Source organism: Strix uralensis, chromosome 5, assembly GCF_047716275.1.
Source record: "Strix uralensis isolate ZFMK-TIS-50842 chromosome 5, bStrUra1, whole genome shotgun sequence".
NCBI lineage: Eukaryota > Metazoa > Chordata > Aves > Strigiformes > Strigidae > Strix > Strix uralensis.
Window position 1 is genome coordinate 31,232,236 of NC_133976.1, and position 12,948 is coordinate 31,245,183.

The following is a 12,948-nucleotide window of genomic DNA, read 5'->3' on the forward strand; positions in this document are numbered from 1 at the left end:
AAATCTCCAACTTTTAACTCAGCTTAATCTCTGTGATTTTCAGAGATGCATCTATAAGTAAAAGCATTTAGTGATGGGTTTATCCCCTCATATTACCATATGGCCAACATTTATGAGATGAAGATGTTAATTTGGCCTGTTATGAAAAGGAGCAAGATAAAATTTAACTGTTTAACACCAGTGAGTAGTGTGTATGTAGTGAAGTTTATTTTTTTGGTGGGCAGACACAGTAAACAAATTTGTGTTTTTTCTTGATTTGATTGTGATTGATGGAGGAAATATCTAAAAATGCAATTAAGGAAGAGAGATTGTTACATTCTTTAGAACATGAAGCACAATGTTAATGTAGTTCTTAAATTCCAACAAAAGTGTGTGTAGTATAGGATTGATTTTCTTTAAATTTCCTTAAATTTCTTTGTAGCATCTTCACAGAATTTTTTAAAATGATAGGGCCATTGATGTGATTGTGTAATATAAACTGCTGTGTTTGGTTTCAGCATTTTGAGTGCATTGTTTTTAGTTTAATGCATCTTCAGTCTTCCCATCTATTATCTAATTTTTTTTTTAAAATACCATGCTGTGGTTCGATTTAAAGTGTATAATAATTCTAAACTTTCATAAAGACCTTTTTAGAAATATGAGGTGCATGGTAAATTCATTACTTCTGATATTGATTAGGCGAGGGTGTTTGACTTTTTGTTGTTAGAAAGCTAGTTTTCCTCTAAATTCTATTGATTTAGGCAGCATACACTAGACAGTAGCAGTGTACTGCATTTACTGTTTCAGCATGCAAAGGTTCTCATCTATTATGCTTTATTAAAGTATGTTTTACTTATTATCCTCTTCATCTGGAGAAAATATGGTTATTTCTTTACACAAACCCAAATCATATTCCTTCCTGTCCTGTTGTGTTCCAAAATGGGATTGCCTTTTTGAAGCAACTGAGATTCTCTAGGTTCATAGAGTTTACCAAAAATGATTTCTAAATATACCACTATCTTCAAAATGTATTACAACTAATGGTCTGAGTGCATTATGCAGTGTCTGTGCTAACATGACTATGCTATCTCAGCAACTGAGATAGCCCATTTAGAACTACTTTAGGCATCTTTTTGATGCACTGACAGCAGAAAATCACTTGCAAAAAATTCATGACAGGGGTTTTGTCTATGCTTATTAAGTGTGTACCCAAAAAAGCAGACCGCATAGCTGCAGAAATGAGTTGTTTAATTCCTTAGTTATTAGTATGATTTAAAACGAGGACATACTTCACAGATATCTCAGGCTATTCAAGTTCTGACAAAATGGACTGCCTCATTACAATTTCTAAATTCTGTTCATGAATTCATGTTTATGAATTTTGTTTGTTTGTTTTTTTTCTTGATGCAGCAACAGTGGAGACAAGAATATTAATGAAACAAGAAAGTATCCCTGTGAACTTAAAAAAAATTATCAGGAAAACTCAGCCAAATAGAGCATTTAATATCATTTACTAAGTTAAAAAACATGAATTAGCAAATAATTGATGGCCAGGTTTAAGTAGATATTTCAGTGCCTAAATGCATGAATAAGAAAATAGCATCTGGTTCAGTTCAGGGGGCACCCCTTTGCATATGAACTTTCTAAGCTTCCGCTGTGACTAGGGAAGATCTACCCCATGGCCAGATTTAGGAGCAAAACCTTCATCATTCATGTAAAATCATGAGTTAGCATAAGCATGTTCCTGTATCTGCTGTCAGAGAGCAGCAAGAGCAGGGCAGGTCTGTGAGGGGGATGAGCCAAGAGGACCCTGTGCCCTCACTGAGGGGTGCAATCATGGGAGCAGAGCCAGGATCTGGTATCGGGGTCTATTGACAGCCCCTGACACAGCAAGTGATGAGCCAGGGCCAAGGGCCATCACAGTAATCAGCAGCAAAAACTGATGAGACCAGAGGCAGAGCTGGAGACAGGCTGCAGTGGGGGTCCAAAGTCCATCCATGTGAGAGGACTAGGGACATCTGTCCCCGGCATTGATGGGGCAGGGACTGATGGTCCCAGACTGAGGTGAAATGGAGTTCCTGGGCAGTGGGCACCAGCGGGGTGGCCCCAGGGGAGGCAAGCAGAGACATTATGCCTCTGGGTGCTCTCAGGGCCCAGACATTAATCTACAAAAAACCCGAACAATGCCCCACTAACAGTCTGATGGTTGTGTTTGTTAAGTGCACATTAAGAGACAAATGCTATGTTGCTTTTTCATCACATGTAAATCAAGTTTCTTGACAGATTTCCCATAAAACTAGCAAATGTCAGATGCCATGCTTTGTCCTGCATTTTAACGATTTGCTAGTAGTTCTGAGGCTTATATCAACATAGGGTTTACTAGTATCTGGTACTTAATCTTTGTCTTTTAAATGCAAATTATAATGCCAACTTTTTAAGAGCAGTTGAAAAACATGATGGTAGTACCAACAGGCTTCTATAAGCATGCAGGATTTTGTAAAAGGGGGTTCTTTAACCTTCTGGCATTTCTGTTTATGTACATAGATCGGATAGATAGAAGAATTTGCTTGAGTAGAGTCAGTGAGAGATCATAAGTTATTTCTGCTAATCTTGCTTCAGAAAAAGCCCAAATAACACAAGAAAGTTGTCTGTAAAACTAGAAGCATAAGTTACCAGCTTGCCTGTTCAAGCCCAAACATCAGGCATCAGAGATTTTAAATAATGCTGATAGCTTTGTCTGATATTTTTCCTCAAGAACTGACAGGATAAGTAGACAAATTCTAAACCATCTTTCAAGATTATAGTAATCTTATAAAAATCAATTTATTTGCTTGAAATTTTTTTGCACTTCTGGAGAAGAAAATATATAGAGAGTATCATGTTAAGACTGAAAAAATCATACAAGGACCAACGAATTAGGGGGTACAGAAGATTATCTAGGGCTTAATTGGGAAAAATGTTGCTACTATTTTCCCTGCACTTGATAGTGATGGGAAATCCCTGGCATTACTGTCATTGCTTAAATCTCTGTACCTTTGACAGTTGGTGGTCTTTCAGCTTATGCATTTCCATTTCTTATATACAAAACCATGTTTCTTTTTCTTGTACCTGAAAACCTAAAGGTTGAGTATTACTGTTGCACTTCTAGTACCATAAAAGTTAAAATGTTACTGATAATGAACAAACAAGGACAGAGGAACTTGAAGCACAAGTTGATATCATGAATGCTTTGCTTTCTGAATGACTTTTCTTTTGTGATGATACAGTTCTTTAACACGTATTTTAACACATTTTTTCCACTAAATGTATAAACTTCATAGAGGAAATGTTTTTTATTTTGCTCTGCTTCACATTCTTCCTTCAGCTAAGAAATGCTCTAATGTCAAACTAGTAACTAAATAAAACTTAACACATACATGCCCAAGCCATACATTTTTCTTGTGGATCTGCCTTGATTTTCAGTTTTACATGCTGCTTTCTTTCACTGCTGCATTTTCAGTCTGTAGGAACAATGTTACTGAAATCTTCTTGTTGCTGGGACCATATTTATTTATTTCTGAACTTACTAATTGGAGCAGCAGTTCTTCCACATGCAGTGTGGTCACATCAGCAGGACTCTGCAGTTTGCTATTCTCTGATAGTGTTCTGTGTTAGAATTAATGTAATGATCACTCTGAAGAGTTTATGTGCTCAGTTTCAAGATAATGATACATTACAGCAAAGAAACAATACTTCAGTCTAAGAGAGGACACCTTCCTGAAACAGATAATGTGGTAGCTGGCTATTTTTGTGTGAATAGGTCTGCTTTGATTTATTGTCATTAAAATAAAGAAAAGAAAAAAGCCCACAATACATACTGCTTACTTAGGGTTAAGTCCTCTGTTATATGTGCTCTTCACATTAGTAAGCTAGAAGTCTGTTGCATGGTAACTGTACATGTTTAACATGGCTATGACTGTATTATTTCTAAACACTTGATATATAGTTTTAAAAGATTCAATAAGTAGAGAATTATACATATATACACATGTATATAGTACATATATAGTGTATATATATGTACTATATACATATATAGTATATGGAAAAATACTATATTTATTGATGCCTTTGATTTAGAGATACCCATTTCTGAAAACTAAGTGTACTATGAATGACTCAGTCTTTTCAGAGAAATCAAAGAATACCAGTCCCAATAGCTGCAGTTAGCAAGATTAGTTTCTTCTTTAATGATGTGAAGGTTTACAGTGTAGTTGTTGTCCCTCAGGTGGGGTCGTTTACCTGGTGTGCAATATGCCAATATACACACAGAGCAGAGGTATTTATTTATTCCATGTCTGTGCACAGTGGGGTGCTAGGTGGTAATTCCACAAAGCTAGCACACGTTACAAAAGACCTTCAATATATTTATGCACTTCAGATTACATGAATACACATTTACTGTAATGACCATTGGTTAGTTTCATATCACTTTATCCCTCATTGTTTAATAACATGCCTCGTCTTGATTTAAAATTACAGTATGTTTTGATTCTGCGCAAACTCAAAAAGGGGCAGAGGAAGAGGCACGTCTTGATCGTTAATTGAGTCGGTGGTTACAATCTCCCCCCTGTCACCTTTTCCCCAGTTACTGCTGACTTTCTTCTCAGAGAATCATCCATCTTGTGGCACCTCTTGGGGCAGGATGGTCCCCTCCTATCAGTCTTTTTAAGTTAACCAGATATGCATTGTTTATACAAAATTGGAGAAACTCACTCCCTTATCTGCAGGTTCCTTCTTTTGATCACCAACACTTTTAAATCAGTGACTTACCCTGTCATTTTTCTATTTACAAGTTTAGAATGAGCAGAGTACAATATTTCCTAGAGACATCGTTTCCCCCCTTTGAGACTATAGAAGAGGAACTCCACTGTATTTTTTCTTCTATTACTCTCATTTTCTCATAACTTTACCTCCCTACTGCAGAACATTTTCAAAAACAGTGTATTATAACATAGATACATATAAAGCAAGTAATGCAGTTACTATCATGCTCAATAGCTTCTTCACCGATAGACTCGGATCAGGGAATCGGAAAGTTAACCATCTAAATGTTTCTTCAAATCCATAAGATGTGTCATCCTTTTGTATCTCGTGAAGCATTTTAGTCTGTTTCCAGATTTTTTCCAAGTCTGTAGAATTCTACCGTTCTGGTCTACATACACATGACAACTAGTATTTAAAACTGTGCACACCCCTGCTTGGGAGGTTGGCATCATATCAAGAGCCATTCTATCTTGTAAACTAATCTTTGCTAATTCAGACACTTCTTGCAGGGCCTTTATAACATCATAAGTCTCCTTCTCAATTTTCTCAATTGCGGCTAATGTGTTTACTATAGCTTTTTCTAATTCACTAACTCCTAACCAGGGGTTAAACCACCAAACAAAAGAGATCCAATTTCTCCATTATTGTGATAGTTGGAATTATGACCCCCTAGAATGCAAGTTCCTGACCAATTCGGTGATAAGGCCTTACGGGCTTTAGTTTCACAAATCCAGTATCAACCTGGCCCATTGGGTGTGAGCCAATAATAATTGTCCCAGCCTTCCGAGATTATAATTTTAGTTGTTTTACAATATGGGTATATATGCCAACTGGAAAACTATTATTCACTGAGCCTGTTTTTAAGCAATCCGCACAACCTCTTATAGAGCCTTCAAGTCCAACCCCCCATTCTTGGTTCTCAGTGCTATTAATTCTATGAGTTATGTTGTCCCAAATGTCACTCCATGAGATCTGGGTTGGTACTGAAATTCGAATCAAGGAAATTCCCTTTCTTGAATGTTCAAGAAAATAAGTGCAGACCCAACAATTTGATTTATTAGCGATCTGGATCATTTTTTGTAATAGACCAAAATGCAGATTCTTCTCCCATGGATTTCCTGTTACCCATAAGATACTCTAGTATCATTTAACTTCATCCATAGGCAACAGAATAGAATCAACCCCCCTTAGTTCCTTCATTTCTTATTCTAAATAAATCCCTATACTTACTAGCAAAGGTATAAAAACAGTTATTAAAACTCAACATAAGGATACTAGGCTTTGTGTACAGTCCAGTTCAATATATGATTTTTCAAATTCCCAGTCACAGTTCATTGGTGCAGATATAAACTTCATCTCTGGGTTGAAATTCATGCATAAGCAAATCTAAGGGTATAGGTGTTCGCTGGTTAAGGTATCTGTGCCTGGAGGATAAAGTTCACGACAAAGATAACAAGTAACTTGTTAGTACTTCTTCCTCCTTTACTTGCATTTGGTCCCCTTTCCTGTCATTGCATTTTCCAGATACATTTTCACATACAGAATTTAAAAAGGGCTTACTTTTTCTCTCGTTCTAGGGGTAATCTGAATTCTCATTACTGCTATGGGTAGGACATCTACCCATTTCATTTGTGTTTTCTGACAGAACTTTGAGATTTGCTTCTTTAAAGTCTGATTCATCCTTTCTACTTTCTCACTTGATTGGGGTCTCCAAGGTGTATGTAGATCCCATTGTACTGGTAGAAACTTAGCAACCCCCTGAACTACTTCAGCTATAAAGTAAGGCCCATTGTCTGATGACATCCCTTATGGGATGCCAAATCCTAAAATTATCTCTTTGAGTAAGTTTCTAGCTATTTCTCTAGATTTGTTGGTACAGCACAGGAAAGCTTCAGGCCACCTAAAAAAAGTATCTACCAAAACTAAAACATACTTGAAGTCATTACATTTTGGTAATTCAGAAAAATACATTTGCGAGGGCTCAGCCTGTCTCACTTCTCCAAAATGGGGTTTTCTTTGAAATTTCAGATGGTTCTTGCAACATGGCTGACATTGTCATTCAATTCTATCAGCTAATTTTTGCATTTTTGGTCCTATAGTGTATATTTTAATGCTTGCAACCAGAGCATCTGCTCCCATGAGATTCACTATGGGGTTTTTTGGTTGTTTTTTTTTTTTTTTTTTTTTTTTTCAGATTTCTCAGCACTTGTCCATCTTTACTTACCTACCAACCTTCTTCTGATTTGGTCCTCTTCTCCAGAGTACGGAGGTTTCCACTGAACTTTTCTCAAAGGAATCGATGCTCTGATCAATTATCCTGTTTCTGCAGCTCTTTTAGTTGTTTCATCAGCCTTTCGATTTCCTCTCACCACTTCTGTTTGTCCTTTCTGATGGGCTTTGCAATGCACAATTGCAAATTCTGTTGGCTCTAGAATAGCTTGCAGCAATTTTAGAATGTTTGATCCATATCTAATAGGAGCCCCATGAGAGGACAGTAGTCCATGTTCCGTCTAGATGGCTCCATGCGAATGGACCACTCCAAACTCATACTTGGAGTCTGTATTGATGTTTAACCCTTTTCTCTTAGAAATCAATAAAGCTTGGGTTAGAACTGTGATTTCTGCCTTTTGATCGGAGGTATTGGGTGGCAATGCTCATGCTTCAACTTCCTTCTGTGCGGTTACCATGGCGTACCCTGACTTCTCATCCCCATTCACCATGAAGCTAGTTCCATCTGTAAAAAGTTCAATTTCTGAATCAGTTAATGGCACATACACTTGTTCCATAACATGCAGGCAGTCATGCTCCAGCTCTCCCCTCTCATCTACCAGCATTAAAGTAGCAGGATTCAAGGTTGAAGACATCCTTGAAGTGACATCGTCCAAAATTTCTTCTGAGATTCTGATCCCTTCCTGCTCCTTTTCAGTCAATAGACACAACTGAGTTCTTCACGCTGTCTCCTTAGGCAGTTGAATAGACTCATCAGAAAATGTTAGTTGTGCTCTCAATTTACATAATAAGTCATGTCCCAGGAGTGGGAGGGGGCATTCTGGCATATATAGAAGTTCATGAGTTAATGTAGTACTTCCAGTTGTACATTCCATAGGTTTTAAAAATGGCCTAACAGCTCGCTTTCCCATGACCTCAATGATTGGCATATACATTTTCCTTAAAGGTCTCATACAACTACTTACTACTGAATGGGTTGCCCCAGTATCTACTAGGAAATCTATAACTTCATCCCCCTGCTTTATGGGAATCAGGGGATCAGCTGGGGAGACTGATATTCTCCCCCAGTCCCTTTCATTCAGTATCAGATGTTCCTAACATAATCAAGTTAACATCTGATTCCGGCCACCTTTTCCTGAGGATTCTGCAAATAATTTTTTTCTCCGTTGGCATTCATATTTCCTGTGCCCTTCTTTCCTGCAAAAATCACACAGATTATGAGGCACAGGGATACAGTTTGAGGAGTTAACCCCCCATCCTCATCCTCCATTCCATTAACCTCTACTTCAGCCTCTTCCTCTGCCTCCATTTGGACTCCCAGTGATCATCGCTGCCAGCAGCAAGGCTTGTAATTTTATTCCTTTATGCTTCTCTTTGAGTCTTTCCCTCTTTTCTCTCTCATTTCCATTATTGTAACCCTTGTATGCTATTTCTATCAATTGCAATACAGACATTCCTACCACTTTTGTAATATGTGCAGTACCTGACTATGGTTAATCAGCATACAAGCTGTTAGGTATTATATACACATTAAAGTTCTCACTTCTCGATCCTGAGCTGGAAGTGGGCTGGTCTTCATCTTCACTATCACTACTATCCTGTGATTTTTTTTTTTTCCATCCCTTTTCATTAACACTTTCTGCTAATACATACATTCTATCAGTGTCATCCATCACCAATCTACATTTTTTATGAGTTTCATGATCATGTCTTAAATAAAAACAAATCAACATATGCAACTTCTTCCCATAGCTCAGTTCTCTGACAAAACATTGCCATATAGTATTATATTTTAAAGATCCATTCTCAGGGCATTTTTCACCATCTTCCAATTGATATTGTGGCCACCACTGATTACAATACCACTTTAGCTTATTTTTAGTCAGAGGATCCCCTCCAAATTTATTGCAATTTCTCAGGATGCATCCTAGAGGAGAGCAGAAGGGTGTCTCCTGGAAAGTAGTAGTGTCCATTTCAGTACTGAAAAAGAATTTCCTAAACCAATGTTTCATACACCAAAATTCCAAATACAAAATGAGGGACGTCTCCCTTCATTACCAAAACAACGTGTAGAAACAAGATCACGCTACTGCCACACGTCTTCCTGACAGGACTTATGCAGAGCTCGAAACAAAACAAATATTACCAAATGCCACTTACTTCTCAGCTTCCACCTCCCTTTTCCTCATACTTTAAAAATACCTTTTTTAGTTTTACAAGTTTAGAATGAGCAGAGTAGAAAGTTTCTTAGAGACATCACAGTTACCTATAAAACTGGCTCCCATCCAAACCTCCTGTTTTACAGTTGCTACTGGACTGTTTGCCTAGCAACATACTTAATGGACCCATAGGGAATTTAGACTTACAGCTAAATGAGTGTAAAATGCTGAAGAGGAAGATCAACAGTTCAGGTAAGGAAAAATGAAGAGAAGAGGAGAAAGCATCTTCTCTGACAGAATCCTGAAACGGCATGGGTTTTGCACAGAAACAACTCCTTCCTGCTTTTTCTTTCACTTGCTTTCTAGGTATATAAAAGAGTTCTTACTGTAAGGGTAAAGAGATAAACTTGTGTTGATTTTATTATCTTAAAGTCTAAATGTTTTTTCTTTTTACTTCCACCCCCCCACCCCCCCCATCCCCCCCATTTTTGTTTAATGAAGTTGTCTTGGATGAAGAGAGCGTTTGAAAGTAAAATGAGCGATACAAAAAAAAAAAAATGTCTGGTAGAAATGAGCAAGGGAATTTCTGCTGATAATGGATGCCCTTGATTCTATTTGTCAGTCTTTCAAGAAAACTGCTATCTAATAAAGGTTTTCTATGAGCTTGCCCACTAAATTAAAAAAAGGAAAAATGTCATTCAACATTTTATGTGGTGTCTTAAGTGATGTCTTAGATATAAATCAAAACCCAAATCAGTTCTTTGTATATGACAAAGTAATACTTTAAGACAGTTGAAATCTAAATTAAGTTTTGCTTAGTCATTTTTCTAAATCTCCCTCCTAGATACAAATCTCAATTTGTTTTCATCAAAAGACATGCTATCTTAGTTTTAAAAATTTATTCAGTGAGAGGTTTTGCTGAGTTTCAAGTCACAGATAGTGGCAGACATTGTTTGGAGGTCATTTATGTTAATGTTTTCTTCATAACATATACATCAATCAGTTAAAACTAAAAATGCAACCCCTTTTTTATTGTGGCCTTTTGACTCTGCATTATAACATTGAAACAGAAGGTTCTCCATATTTTAATTTTTTAATTAAAACAATTAAACTGTTTGAACTGTATGCTCTAGTTCAACAGTGAGTTGAGCTCAGAGACTGGAATTGTGTGATTTGTAGGAGGTTAGACTAGATTATGTCAGTAACTTAATGTCACTTTGAAAATCTATTAGTACTGTTGTAAGATAATCACCAAGCTTGTTCCATGCACAAACAGCTCAGGACTATAGAGCAATATTATCTGATATGCAGTGCTGCAAAAACATGTCCATACTACTTCAAAATTCTGCTCGGGTCTGAAAATGGGCTGCTATCATTTGGCATGGAGTCAAAAGGCAAAATGTCTGCCCTCATGTATTCTAATGTGTCCTCGCTGCAGGTTGTGTTCACTGCCCTCTTCAATGCCTAGATTTCCTTGTGAGGAAGCCAGAACAAATAATTGTGGAACCTCAGCAGATTATTCAGATTAGGTTATAGATTATCCAGGTTATTTGGTTTTTCCCCATGGATGATTGAAAACTAACTATGCTTGAGAAGGTCATGTCTCTTAAGGGTTATTCCCAACAGTTTTGGATCCTGGGCATTATAATGTGGAAGTTATGCCTTAGATTTAGCTTGGTTTATTTCCCCCCTCCGAACATTTTCTTTGTTACTACTGGCTTGTCTTCACTCATGAAACAAAAGTGGAACACATGAACATTATGTTGGCTTTAGTGTTTTAATTACTACTATCTGAGAAGGGTTACCTAATTCAGTAAAAAAGATTACCCTACTGGAGTTGAATCTATTTAGCTAACATGGCTTTTTGGAGAGAAAACTTTCTGAGATATTGTGAAATTTTTTATAAAAATAGCCACATTACTATTTAGTTTTCACTACTTGATGACCTAAATAAATAAATCCACAGCTGCTTTTTTTAAAGCTAGACAATGCCCTGTAATATTTTCATATTCCTAGCATCATGGAAAATAATTCTTTTTTGCTTTCTATAATAATTGGCAACTAACAATACACTTTGAAAAAATGTAAGTTGAATTCTGAATTTCCTGGTACTTTCAAACAGAAGGAGGATCTTTTTCACATGCACAAAAAAATAAATTAGTGTGACTAACAGTTTAGTGTATCTACTATCTTTTCCTTTAGAACAATATATATAAAAAAGCAAGTTGTGCACCAATATGATACAGGAAAGTCCTATGACTGATGGTCGAATGTAACCTGAAGAATTTAAAAATGAGAATAAAGGATTCAAAGAAGACAATAAATTCATAATTTTTTCAGAGTTTGTCAAGGGAGGGCCCTGAGCAGCCTGATCAAACTATGAAGTTAGCAATGATTTGAGTGTGATGACCTCCACAGGCCCCTATCGATCAAAATTATTCCGTGATTCATTTCCTGTAAATTTAGATCAAAAGAACAAATTGATATTTTTTTTCCACTAAGGCAACATCCATTTATTGATTGAATTAAAATATTTCTATTATTTCTATTATTCCTAATAATTCTATATAGACCCATTATAAAAATGGGTGATTCAAGAAAAGTTTGTAGGAAATTAAGCTAGAAAATCTCTACTACAGTAGAGATTTAATAGCACCTAGAAAGGATTTTTCTCATATTTTGGCTTAATCAAAATGTGACAGCTGTAAACTGGGGTCACCTTTTGTTTCTGTAATTGGTTAGACTGCTTAGTAATAACATACATTATGGAAGCAAATAGATTGTTTTTTCACAAGAATTTCACACTTGATTTATTTCCTTCATCAAATGCTTTTTCTCATTTAGCTGTTCTATACAATAAAGGAGATGTATACATCATTTGCAGTTCTAAAATTTATTGCTCTAATCATGACACTGGTATATGACATACTGCATCTTATTTTATGTTATAAATTGCTGTGCAGAGTAGTGACAGAATAGAACAATACTGATGGCTTTAGTTTATCATCAGAGTACTGATTTCATGTTACTTACTGTTGCAGAAGAGTTTCTGTAATAATTTGTTGTTTCTTCATCAAAAACTTTTCTTCTTTTGGTACTCTAAATCCCTTTTCTTCCTTGTTAAAAAAATAGGTTCTTTAAATAACTATAGTTGTAGCTGGAGCAGAAAAGCAAGATTTGCCCTTTTGCTAGATACAAGTAGCAGGCCAGCACAAATTGTATGAATACACACATTTCAAATAATAAAACATTATGAAATTTTGAAGATTATGAGATTACTACAAATTAAGAAAAATGGAATAATGGAGGTTTTAATATTCCAGAAGAGAAAGAGTAGATCTAAATTTTGACATTATTTGAGAAAAATAACACACTAATCCCTACAGTAAGGCTTTCTCAAAACTAAGTGATACCTTAAGTATTCCCAAGTAAATGTGACAGACTCCATTAAAATTGCCTTATTACTGCTGATTTTGTACAGATGGTACTCCAATACTGTGGTAGTAATTCTAAGATGAGACTGGAGAGATCAGCTAAATGAAGGAGTAAGGTTGAGGGTTCCTTTTTTAGTATGGAAATTTAGCAAATTAGTATCTTGTTCTAATGTTTGGGCTGTTTACGAATGGTGCTATTGAAGAGGACAAAGATTTCATATGTAATATCAAATTATGTGAATGAGGTAGAGTACCATGGAAGACTGAGGAACTCCACAAAAACAGCCAAGGTGAATAGGCAGTTTAATGGAATGTAAAATTCATTAGTAACAGATGAACAG

General features: G+C 36.2%; 1 protein-coding gene across 4 annotated transcripts in view; it reads left to right on the forward strand.

Moving 5' to 3' along the window:
• IMMP2L (inner mitochondrial membrane peptidase subunit 2) overlaps positions 1 to 12,948 on the forward strand; it is a 487,583-nt gene that overhangs the window by 178,382 nt on the left and 296,253 nt on the right. The window lies entirely within an intron of this gene.